This window comes from Gossypium arboreum, chromosome 2 (genome assembly GCF_025698485.1).
Source record: "Gossypium arboreum isolate Shixiya-1 chromosome 2, ASM2569848v2, whole genome shotgun sequence".
NCBI lineage: Eukaryota > Viridiplantae > Streptophyta > Magnoliopsida > Malvales > Malvaceae > Gossypium > Gossypium arboreum.
This window is the reverse complement of record NC_069071.1, coordinates 34443144-34455738: the sequence shown is the minus strand read 5'-3', so window position 1 is coordinate 34455738 and position 12595 is coordinate 34443144. Positions and strand designations below refer to the sequence as shown.

The window sequence follows — 12595 nt, the reverse complement described above, 5'->3', positions numbered from 1 at the left end:
TTCTTACCATAATTTTTCCAAAATTTTTGGTTTGGCCAATTAGTACAGTTTATTCAGTAAAAGTTTCCCTGTTTAGCAGTTTAGTGGACCTGACCTCTCTTCACTAAAAATCGATTATCTCATTATACAGAAGTCAGATAATGTTTCTGTTTGTTTCTAATCAAACTAAACTCATCAAGAAATCCAAAAATATAAACTTTGACTTATAATTATATTTTTACAATTTCTAGTGATTTTCCAAAGTTGGAATAGGGGATCATGAAGTCACTCTGAACCAATCTTACAGAAATTTAAATATCTCATAATATAGACTTCCTTTGCTTGCTATATTTCTTTCCTATAAAAATAGACTCAAAAATATTTAATTCTATATCTCATTCACCATTTAATTCCATTTCCAAAATTTTTACTGATTTTTTCAAAACCATGTCATTGCTGATGTTTCCTAACTGTTCCATGGCCAACTCTTACTCTTTCATAATTTCTTTGCATCAAACCTTATTTAGGCATATATAATACCAAAACATGTTCTTATTTAGCTATATCATAAGCTAATCATTACCAAGTATTCACTTGCCATTCTTCAATCATATCATAAGGACATACACACAAAATAGTCAAGTCCCTATACATGCCATAACTTAAAGTATTTCTAGTCACAAAATACCGAAATAGCTCGTTGATAGTGTGAAGCGATCTCCGATGTCCTTACGATTTTCCGGGTTGGCTTTGCGATACTTCCCTTTGGTACATTCTTTAATTTTTTCCTTTGAGCCACTTGGAATACTCAGGATACACGGGTACCTTTCCTTTTTAAACTTACCATTGCCATGTCTTGACATGGTCTTACGTGGTATCCTTGCCTTATGAACTCACCATTGCCATGCCTTGGCATGGTCTTACATGGGATCTTTGCCTTGTCGTAGTCTATCAAGGCCATGTATTGACATGGTCCTACATGATTTCCTTGCCTTATAAAACTTACCAATGCCATGCCTTGGCATGGTCTTACTTGGTATCCTTAAACCCTAATATCATGACATTTATATCCTACACATTCCTAAGGTTCAACCAGGAACTTTTAAGTATCATTTCTCCGTCAATTGTTACTTGAATCATCAAGGAATAAATTTACAAAATAAATATATAGATGCTGAAAAATAACATCATTAATTATAAATAATAAAACGTTGCATTTATTTACCGCAAACTTACCTCGATACAAAATACGATCAAATATTTTGATTTAGTCCTCAACCTTTTTCTTTCCTCGGTCTAACCCCAAATTTCGTTCTTCATGATCTATAATAGCACATTTAACTTATTTAATATTCACATTTTTCAAAACAATCCTTAACTTTAACTTTGAAAGAATTACGATTTTTCCCCTAAACTTTTGCATATTTACACTTTTACCCCAAGGCACGAAAATGAAACGTTATCCCTGATTCTTATGTTTTATGGCATGCTGATCATTTATTTACCTATGGCAACATCAAATTCTCACTCTAAAATGTACTTATGACCATTGGGTATTTTTACCGATTATGTCGTTTTACTCGTTTTCGCTTAAAATCGCTTAGCTCAAGTCGTTTAACATAATTTCAAGCTTCATATTCTACCATAAAACATCAAAAGAAACACATTTCACCTATGGGTATTTTTCCAAATATGAACTCTAGGTTTAATTATTGCTAGAATAAGCTAAATCAAGTTACCAGGACTTCAAAAACGTAAAAAACATTAAAAACGGCGCTTGGAATCACTTACTATGAAGCTTGGAAGCTTGAAAAAACCCTAGCTATGAAGAACCCTTGAAATTTTGACCTAATGAAGAAAATGGGCACAATTTGCCATCTTTTTCCCTTTTTTAATCTTTTAATTACCAAATGAATAAAATACCCTTCATTAAAACTTTAGTTATTTTTATCTATGTATGTCCATTTTGTCCATGAAAACCTAATGGTCTAATTACCATTTAAGGATGTAACACCCTATACCCGTAACCCACGCCGGGTCAGAGTACGAGGCATTACCTAAATTTATCTCATGCATACATATAGTCTCAAGTCACTGAGACTTAGTCCAAATTATAGCTTTTTCAATTTCTACTTTAAACTTCTTATTATGGGCCTACGAGCCCCAAATCGACCGTTAAAAACTATTCGGAACCATTCTGGGTCCTTAATCCAACCTTAAGAAATTTTCCCTAAAATAGGGCACACACCCGTGTGGAAGGCTAACACGCCCGTGTGACCATTTTGACATGGCCTTGTTGGTGATCCGTGTGGCTCACACGGCCTAAGCACCCTGGGAGACACCCGTGTCCCACACCCATGTGGAATTAAATTCTAATTCACACCTACAGGGGTTTTCACATGGCCAGACACATGCCCGTGTCAATGTCCTGTGTCCTTCACACAGCCATGACACACCCGTGTCTTAACCCGTGTGCAAAAACCTGGGTATTCTATTTCTGACGTTAGCATTCCTAAATTGTCACACGGCCAAGGCACACGCCCGTGTACTAGGCCGTGTCCTCCACATGGCTGAGACACACGGTCGTGTCTCTGCTCGTGTGTTTATTATCATGCATATTGACTTGAATTGTTTACGTGCATGGGTCACATGGCCGGAACATACGCCCATAGGGATGACCATGTGTCACAGACGGCCTAGACACATGTAACACCCCTAACCCGTAACCGACATCGGATTAGGGTTACGAGGCATTACCAGACAGACAGAACATTTCGGACCAATTCAGAATCACAGGTACTATTTAACATCATTTCATAAGAAATCATCTCTAAATATGGTCTACGAGACCTAAAACATACGTTTAAGAACGGCTAGAGCTAAACCGAATACATTCATAAAATTCAGAACATAGAAAATTTTACAATTCTATTAAGGTCACACGCCCGTGCGTCCAGGCCGTGTGCCTTACACGGGCATCAGACACACCCATGTAAACCAGCCGTGCCAAACCAGGGTAACCATACTGACTTTCACCCATGGCCAATAGGCACGCCCATTGCTATGGTCGTGTGATACTTAGCTAGCTACTGACTTTAGCCCACGGCCAAATGACACGCCCGTGTCCCCTGACCCTATGGCACCATGCAGGCTTGATTTAAGCCAAATTGTCACCCCTTTTTAAAGGTCATCCCTACAAGCCATAATAAACAACATTTGTACCTAAAATTTTCAACCAATTCTATACTCATAACATGTTTCATTATAACAAAAACATATTAGCTCATAAAACACTACAACCATACATCATTTGGTACCATCATCCAAATACTAAAACTATATACAACATTTCATTTGTTAGCCAACTCTCATGGCATAATATAGACACATTAAAACTTATATACATAGACCTTCTAGCCTATAGATGCCATACTTTAAAATATTTATACTTTCAAAAGTACCAAAATGAGATTGATAGTGTGGTGACAATCCTCGACTATCCCCGAGCCTTCAGTAGCTACGATAACTGTAAAACAGACAGTAAACACACATAGTAAGCTACAAAGAGCTTAGTAAGCCAAATATAATTGGTCTAACTACTAAAGCATTTAAATACAATTCAACCATATAGATTCATAACCATTTCATAGAATAATTCATAAACTTAACCATGCTTCTTTGTTTACATACATGTCATGCTTCATTTCCATACATATTTCACAGAGACAGTTTTTCATATTCAAAAATTTAGTACGATACAAACGTACCTGCATAGGTTATACATTTCATATACTCAATCTCAGATTCCGTACGCTATCATCAGACGGGTCAGAAACGATATAGATGCTCATAAACAAGTACAATGTCGACATCCCAGACGTGGTCTTACATGTAATTCAATACCAATGCCTCTGTCCCAGACAGGGTCTTACACAAAATCAGATGCGATGCCGATGTCCCAAACATGGTCTAATACGTAAATCTCAATCGAGGCCTGTGTCCTAGACACGGGCTTACAAGAAATCAGATACGACACCGATGTCTCAGACATGGTCTTATACGTAAATCTCAATCGAGGCCTGTGTCCCAGACACGGTCTTACATGACATCTCAGACAGATGTCAACTTTTCTTAGAAACATACAGAGCTTTTCAGATATTAACATATTATCATACTTTACTCCAAAGATATTCATCAGGCACTCAAGGCCATCTAATACAGATTATAGTTTATCTGTGCAGAATTTATTTCAATTAACACGTAATTATAATTTGACTTACCTCGGACGGATTTTGGATAAAACGAGTCGTCTATTCAACTATTTTGGACCTCCCCCAATCTAAGTCTGATTTTCTTTATTCTTGATCTAATACAATACAAATTCAACCATCCAATCATTCATTTCATTCAATTTAATCCATATACACATATTTAGGGCACTTTACATTTTAACGCTTACATTTTCACACTTTGACAATTTAGTCCATTTTTCACAAAATCACAAATATGCAAAATTCACCAAGACTATAGCTTGGCCAAATATACATAGCTTCCATAAAATCCCAAATAACATATTAATTAAAAATTTAGTTCTTCAAAACCTCATTTTCATAATTTAGACCAAATAACTCTATACCATCAAAAATTCAAGAACAAAGTATGATAATCTCACATATGTCTTTCATAATCCATATAAAAACATCACAAAGCTCATATAATCATCAATGGAACATTTCATAATCTTTAACAAAAATAGAATTTCAGACATGGATTTTGAAGAACACGAAGCAACGATCACAGAAACGTAAAAAATATCAAAATTCGAGTTAAAATCGTACCTTAATCAAGCAATCAAAGTGCCAAAACATAAAATGGCTTTTCCTTTTTCTTTTTCTTTGATTTTCGGCTATATGCATGATAATATGGCCAATTTCATGTTTTCATTTTATTATTATAACATTATAATCACCTTTTACCATTTTACCCTTAATGACATAACATTAATTTCACCAACTCATGTCCATATTTGTCCATGCATTAGTACAATAGTCCAATTGACATGCAAGGACCTTTATTTTAAAAGCCAAGCCAAATAGGTGCTTTAGCATCTAGCACTCAACTTTTACACTTTACGCGATTTAATCCTTTTTCATAATTAAGCACAGAAACAGACAAATTAAATCACCGAAAGTTTCACAGATGTAAATTCACATATCACTGACAGAAAAAATAATATTAAAATATTTTTTAGACTCGGATTTTTGGTCCCGAAACCACTATTTCGACTAGGGTCAAAACCGAACTGTTACAATTCTCCCCCCTTAGGGATTTTTGTCCCCGAAAATCTTACCATTAAACAGATTCGGATATTGTTGTCTCATTGAATCTTCAGGCTCCCACATAGCCTCTTTAGCACCGTGACGATGCCACATCACTTTAACTAGAGGAATTTTCTTGTTTCGCAATTCTTTAATCTCGCGAGCTAAAATACAGATCGGTTTTTCTTCGTAAGTCATATCAGATTGAATCTCAATTTCAGAAGGGGATATCACATGGGACAGATCAAATCTGTATCGTCGAAGCATCGATACGTGAAATACATTATGTATCTTTTCCAACTCAGATGGTAGCCTCAATTTATAAGTAACCGGCCCAACTCGCTTAATGATTTCATATGGTCTGATGAATCTCAGACTCAATTTGCCTTTTCTACTAAATCAGAACAGTTTCTTCCACGGAGATACTTTCAGAAACACTTTATCATCGATCTCAAATTCAATATCTTTTTGTTTTAAATTCGCATAAGATTTCTAACGATCAGAGGCAGTTTTCAAACTGTCTCGGATTACTTTAACTATCTGTTCTATTTCTATTATCAAATCAATACCGTAAATCTTATTCTCACTGAGCTCAGACCAGTATAACGGAGTTCTACACTTTCTATCGTATAAGGCTTCGTATGGTGCCAATTTAATGCTTGATTGAAAGCTATTATTAAAATAAATTCAATCAGAGGTAGATACTATTCCCATGTACCTTCAAACTCAAGAATGCAACATCTCAACATATCCTCGAGTATCTAAATAATCCGTTCTGATTGACCATCTGTTTCCGGATGAAAAGCGGTGCTAAAATGCAATTTAGTACCCAGAGCATCTTGTAATTTCTTCCAGAATCACGACGTAAATCTCGGGTCTCTATCTGATACTATCGACAATAGCACACCATGTAATCTCACAATATCAGAAATATACAACTCAGCTAGCTTATCAAGCGAATAATCAAACCGAATCAGAATAAAATGAGCTGATTTCATCAAACGATCAACTACAACCCAAATTACGTCTTTCTTTTTTTTAGAGATAGAGGCAAACCCAAAACAAAATCCATGGTCACTCGATCCCATTTCCATTTCGGAATCATAATCGGTTGTAATAACCCAGATGGCACCTGATGCTCAGCTTTAACTTGCTGACAGATTAAACATCTCAAAACAAAGTCAGAAATATCTCTTTTTATCCCGGCCACCAATATAGTTGTTTCAAATCGTTACACATTTTCATACTTCCTGGATGTACAGACAATCTACTACTGTGAGCTTCACTCAAAATCATTTGAATGAAATCCAGATTTCTTGGAACATAAAGTCTACTTCTTAACCTCAGACAATCATCATCATCTATTTGAAATTCAGAATCAGAATCAGAATTACACTGAGTTCATTTAGCCATAATCTCATTATCAACATTTTGAGCTTCGATAATCTGTTGTAAAAACAAAGGTCTCACTTTTAATTCAGCTAAAACTAAACCATCATCAGACAGAACTAAATGACGATTGGAAACACAAAAATTTATATACTTTTTCATACCCAGTTTTTCTTAAATTCATGCAAATCTGGTTAAATTCTTGTCGAAAAGTAATTAAATATTATAAAATAATTAAGTCATGTTAAAAATATGAACATGGTGAATTTATTTAATTTTATACTTAAATTTCACTAATTTTGATTATTTTTGACAGATTCGCGCAAAGGGAGAAAATTGGCTCGGCTGACACTACTGAAAGCACAAAATCGAGAAGCAATTTTGTAATATCCTGATTTTGGGCCTAGTCGGAATAGTGGTTTCGTGACCACAAAATCCGATATAGAAATAATTATTTTATGATTATTTTAAGGTCTATGATATGATTGCATGATTGTGTGAAAATTTCGTGAAGAAATTTTATGCATAAAGTGCTTAATTTGAAATTTGGGACTAAATTGAATAAATTGCAAAACTTGTGTTCTAGAAGTATTTTGCATAAAATTGAATTAGATTATTAATTAGAGGTCCTTAAAGAGTAATTTTACCAATTTCTAAGTCTATGGACAAAATTGGACATGGATGGAATTTTGGAAAGTTTAGTAGTAAGGGCATTTTGGTCATTTAAGGGTAAAATGAATTAAAATACAAAATTAAAAGCCAATTTTGCTCATCTTCAACCCCATGGCCGAATATAGCAAGGAGAAACCATGGCTAGGGTTTTCAAGCTTCCAAGCTCGATTGTAAGTTCGTTCTAGCCTCGTTTTTAATGATTTTTACGTTTTTGGAGTCCCTAGCTCGATTTAGCTTATGCTAGCAATAATTTAACCTAGGGTTTATATTTGGAAAAATACCCATAGGTGAAATTTGTGTATTTTGGTGTTTTATGATAGAATATGAGGTTTTAAATTATGTTAGACAACTTGTGCTACTCGGTTTTAAGTGAAAACGAGCAAAAGGGCTTAATCGGTAAAAATACCTAATAGTCATAAGTACATGTTAGAGTGAGAATTTGATGTTGCCATAGAAGGAAAAATGATCAGCATGTCATAAAACATAAGAAAATAGGCTGAATTTTAATTTACGAGCTTTGGGGCAAAAGTGTAAATATGCAAAAGTTTAGGGCAAAATTGTAATTTTTCCAAAAATGATTTTGGGTCAATTTGAATAATGTGAGTCCTAATTAGACTATATTTTAAATGATAGAGCAAGGAAAACTGAAATTGGGCTAAAATGGGGAAAATACCAAGTTGTGGACGAAATGGTAAAATAGCCATTTTCGCATACGAGGTAAGTTCATGTGTAAATAATGTAGCATAATGGTTATTTTAAGTTATTGATGTTAATTATATGTTATGCTGAATTTTATTATGAAATGTATGCTTTGTGGTTAATTTCAAATAATATGTAAATTATGTGAATTACTTGATGAGTATGAACTATCACCGAAGTATCGATTTCGATATTCCGTGGAAGACGGCAAAGATGTGAGATCGAGGAAAAAAGCCCGTTTGAACCTTAGGAATAGATTAGGATACAAGTGACATGTCACTAGGATGGTTGAGCATCCGAACTCGTTGAGTTGAGTCCGAGTTCACTTATGGATGCGAATGTCCGAACTCGTTGAGTTGAGTCCGAGTTCGTGAGATGTAACTAGGCATCCGAACTCGTTGAGTTGAGTCCGAGTTCACTTATGGATGCGAACGCCTGAGCTCGTTGAGTTGAGTCCGAGTTCACTTATGGGCGGGTTACATGGTAGCTTGGCTACATATGTGGCACTTATGTGCAAACTTTCCATGTATCCAATTATATTCCGATGTGTTCAACGGGTAAAGTTCTACTCAAATGGAGGAATACTCAAGATGAAAGGGACGTATTGGTAAGTGTTGTGAAATGGATACTTTGAACAGGTATGTACTTAACCCTCGGGTTGAAAACTCGATATAACAACAATATGGTAAGATGATAAATGAAAAGGTGATATGAATGTCTTGGTGATGATTATGCAAATGATGTTTTATGTTTGCTTATATGGTTATGTTACTTGCTATTTGCATGTGAGCTTACTAAGCATTTATGCTTACTCCTCCTTTTCATTCCTTGTAGTGTTGACAAGCCAGCTCGGAAATCGGAAACGGTCGGAGGCACGCTCACACTATCCGTATACCATCTTGGCATAATGGCTTGTATATTTTGAGTATGGCATGTATAGCATTATAATCATTTTATATGTATGGTCTTATGATATGGTTATTGAGTGGTATGGAAATAGAATGCTTGGTAATGATTAGCCATTGGAATGGCTAATCATGATCATATTTGGTATTATGTATGTCAAATTGCTAGCTAATCCATGGAAACCATGAAATAGGTAAAATTTACCATAAAATAGATTTAGACAGCAGCAGTGACGTGAGTTTGAAAAATCACTAAAAATAGTAGAAATGGAATTAAATAATTAATAAGTTATGGAATCGAAGCTTGATGAGTCTATTTTCATATGGAATAAGCGAAACAGGTATATGAGCTATATTTTATGAGATGTTTAAATTTTTGTGAAATAGGGCCAGAGCGATTTCTGGATCCCCTGTTCTGACTTTGGAAATTCACCATAAATTTTACAAAGATAATTAGAAGTCACACTTTATATGTACAGATTTCTTATTGAGTCTAGTTTTATTAGAGACAAACGGTATAGTCATTGAAGCTCTGTACAGGGAGATATCTGATTCGTAATACACAGAGGTCAGAGTAGTTGAACCCTGAAACAGGGGAGACTTTAACTAATAAACTGTACTAATTGGCCCAACCAAAAATTCTATAAAAAAATTAGTAGATATATATATGAGTCTAGTTTCAGGAAAAATTTACGGAATTGGATTTCAAGTTTCGTAACTCGAGATATGATTTTTAAAGAGACTGTGATGCAGTTAGCCAGCTTGTCTGGAAATTTTAAAATGAATTGTATGAGCTGTTTAATTAATGAATTAAGTCCGTTAACACCTTGTGTTCGACTCCGGCAACGGTCTCGGGTACGGGGTGTTACAAATTTGAAGTATCAAGCCACATTAATTTCCAGCCTAGGACGGTCCAGAAATGTGTATTAATTCATAATTTAATTAATTTTAATTTATTTCTCATTTAATTTGGGATAAATAAATTATTTGTAATTACTTATGGAGAAAGGGTCCAGTTGAACCGCACCGGTCGAGCCAGATTGAGTGAACCGAACCAGCCACTAAATGGGCAGCCCAGAACCGTCCATATGCCGACCCAAATCAGCATTTTAGCTGATTAAATATTCTTGCAAAAAGGCCCTCAAAAGACTTCCAAATTGCATTCAAACCCCACCTTAAATTATGGCTTTGTAGATTTGCCCCAAGCTTAAAATAGCAAAGTTGAAACTCTCAACTTTGCCATGTGTGTGGCCGGACAAGGGAAGGCTCTTTGGCTGCTAAAATTTGATATTTTTAGCAGCAAAAATCAGCTATAAAAGCGACCCCTTGCTGATCATTCAAAGCATCCCTCACTTCACATCATTCTTTCATTCCCTCTCTTACTTTCCTCTCATTTCTTCCATTCCATTCCCTCTTGTTCAAGTGCTTATTTCTTCTCTTGGGAAAGAGGCTCTCATTAGCCATTTGGAGCAGAAATTTTGGTGTTCATAAGCCACCTTGATAGCCAAGGCCAACGAAGAACAAAGAGTGGAGCAACTAGTCAAGCCACGGAGAAACACTGGATTTTCTTCTTATTCCCAATCTCTTTAAATTTTGTTGTTGTTTTGACGAACATGGTTATGAATATTTATGCTATTGAAATGGTTATTTTAATCAATTCAGCTTAAGTTATGTTTGTGTTGGGTTGATTATATTCTGCCTGCTTAAATTGTTAAAATCATGTTTATGTTGTTATAAGCCTCGGTAAGATGCTTGATTAAGTAAAATAATGCCTAAGTTATTCTTGCGTTATGACTGTGAGGTAACTAATGAATTAATTATTTAAATGGATTTCAATTGTAATTAATAGACACAGTACTTAATCAGTGCATGTTTATTCTTCTAAGGAAGCTGAAGGTTAAATTAGCAATGTATCTGGCGATATTATTGCCTTGCATAACTTGCAAGATTATTGTGGTTAAATTGTTTCAAGGTAGGGATGCCTTGTTACTTCACATAGTCTTTTATATGCTTATTATATTTTATTAATCGTTTGAATTGACATAGGGATATGCAAGAGATTGGTTCAATTTATTGAGTATGTATGTGCAATAACATGTTTGTTTACTAGAATCTGTTTAGTCGGTTGAATTGACATAGGGATATGTCAAGACATGGATGGATTTTTCTTTGTAAATTTTTTCATAAGTTAGCAAACTATCAGGTTGCTGTGAATTTATTCGTAACAATGTAAAGATGAGTTTAATAATTCTAAGTTAAAGAAATATAATTAATCCAACACAAGTATGTTACATTGATTAAATCTTATTTGAAATCGTGCACCAGAACTCTTTTATTTTATTTTAATTATTTACTTAGTTTTTAAATAGTTTTTGACCTATTTTAAAATCAAATTATTTTTACCTCGCCAAAGTGTTTTACAAATGCTTTCATAATTAATTCTTTTTACAGACCCTGTGGGTACGATAACTCGACATTTACTTATCACTTTATTACTTGTTGCGATTGTGTACACTTGGACATTTTTTCTGTTGTTCAAGTTTTTGGTGTCGTTGCTGGGGACTGTTTTCAAAAGTTATTATTTTTGAATTGTTAGTTTTACATTTTGGTTTATTTTTCTGCTTAATTTTTAACTTAATTAATTTTTCTTTATAATTTCAGGTGTTTATGAGTATTGACCAGATTATTGACTTACTCCCTGTAGACCCTAAGATGGAACGAACCTTTCCGACAGCGAAGAAGACAAGCGAATCAGAGAAGGACTGAAGGAATGAATTTCGAGAATATGAATCAAGGAAATGGAGCAAACCTTGTTCAAAATCCTATCCTTATTACTGACGATAGGGATAGAGCCTTAAGACAATATGTTGTGCCAGTATTTAAGGATCTTAATCCGAGAATTAGGAGACCCGAAATCGAGGCACAACAATTTGAGCTGAAGTTAGTCATGTTCCAGATGCTTCAAACAGTGGGCCAATTCAGTGGAATGCCTAAAGAAGATCCTCATCTTCATTTAAGACTATTTATGGAGGTGAGCGACTCTTACAAATTAGCTAGAGTTTCTGAAGATGCATTACGATTGAAGTTGTTCCCGTACTCACTAAGGGACAGAGCTCAAGCCTGGTTGAATTCATTGCCACCAAAATCAATTTCTACATGGCAAGAGTTAGCCAAAAGATTCCTCATGAAGTATTTCCAGCCTAGTAAGAATACTAAGTTGAGGAACGAGATCACTGCTTTCCAACAAATGGATGATGAATCCTTGTATGGGGCATGGGAACGATACAAAGAGCTATTATGGAAATGTCCTCACCACGGAATCGCACATTGCATCTAACTTGAGACATTTTATAATGGTCTCAATGCTCACACGAGGATGGTAGTGGATGCTTCTGCTAACGGTGCTCTCCTTTTTAAGTCTTATAATGAGGCTTACGAAATCATCGAGAGGATCGCCAGTAATAATTATCAATGGACGACCAATCGAGCCAAATTAGGAAGACGAGTCGCTGGAATACATGAAGTGGACACTCTCACTTCACTCGCATCTTAGGTATCTTTCAATTTCCTCAATGTTTAAGAATCTTACTACTAATGGGTTTAACAGTTTTGCAGCCCAACCACCTCACCAAT

General features: G+C 35.1%; 1 non-coding gene across 1 annotated transcript; it reads right to left on the bottom strand.

The window, feature by feature from the left end:
• Positions 1–12176: 12176 nt before the first annotated feature.
• Positions 12177–12283, bottom strand: LOC128289739 (small nucleolar RNA R71). The gene has a single exon (XR_008279383.1). It is a non-coding gene; the product is annotated as a small nucleolar RNA R71 (small nucleolar RNA).
• Between the last annotated feature and the right edge of the window lie 312 nt (positions 12284–12595).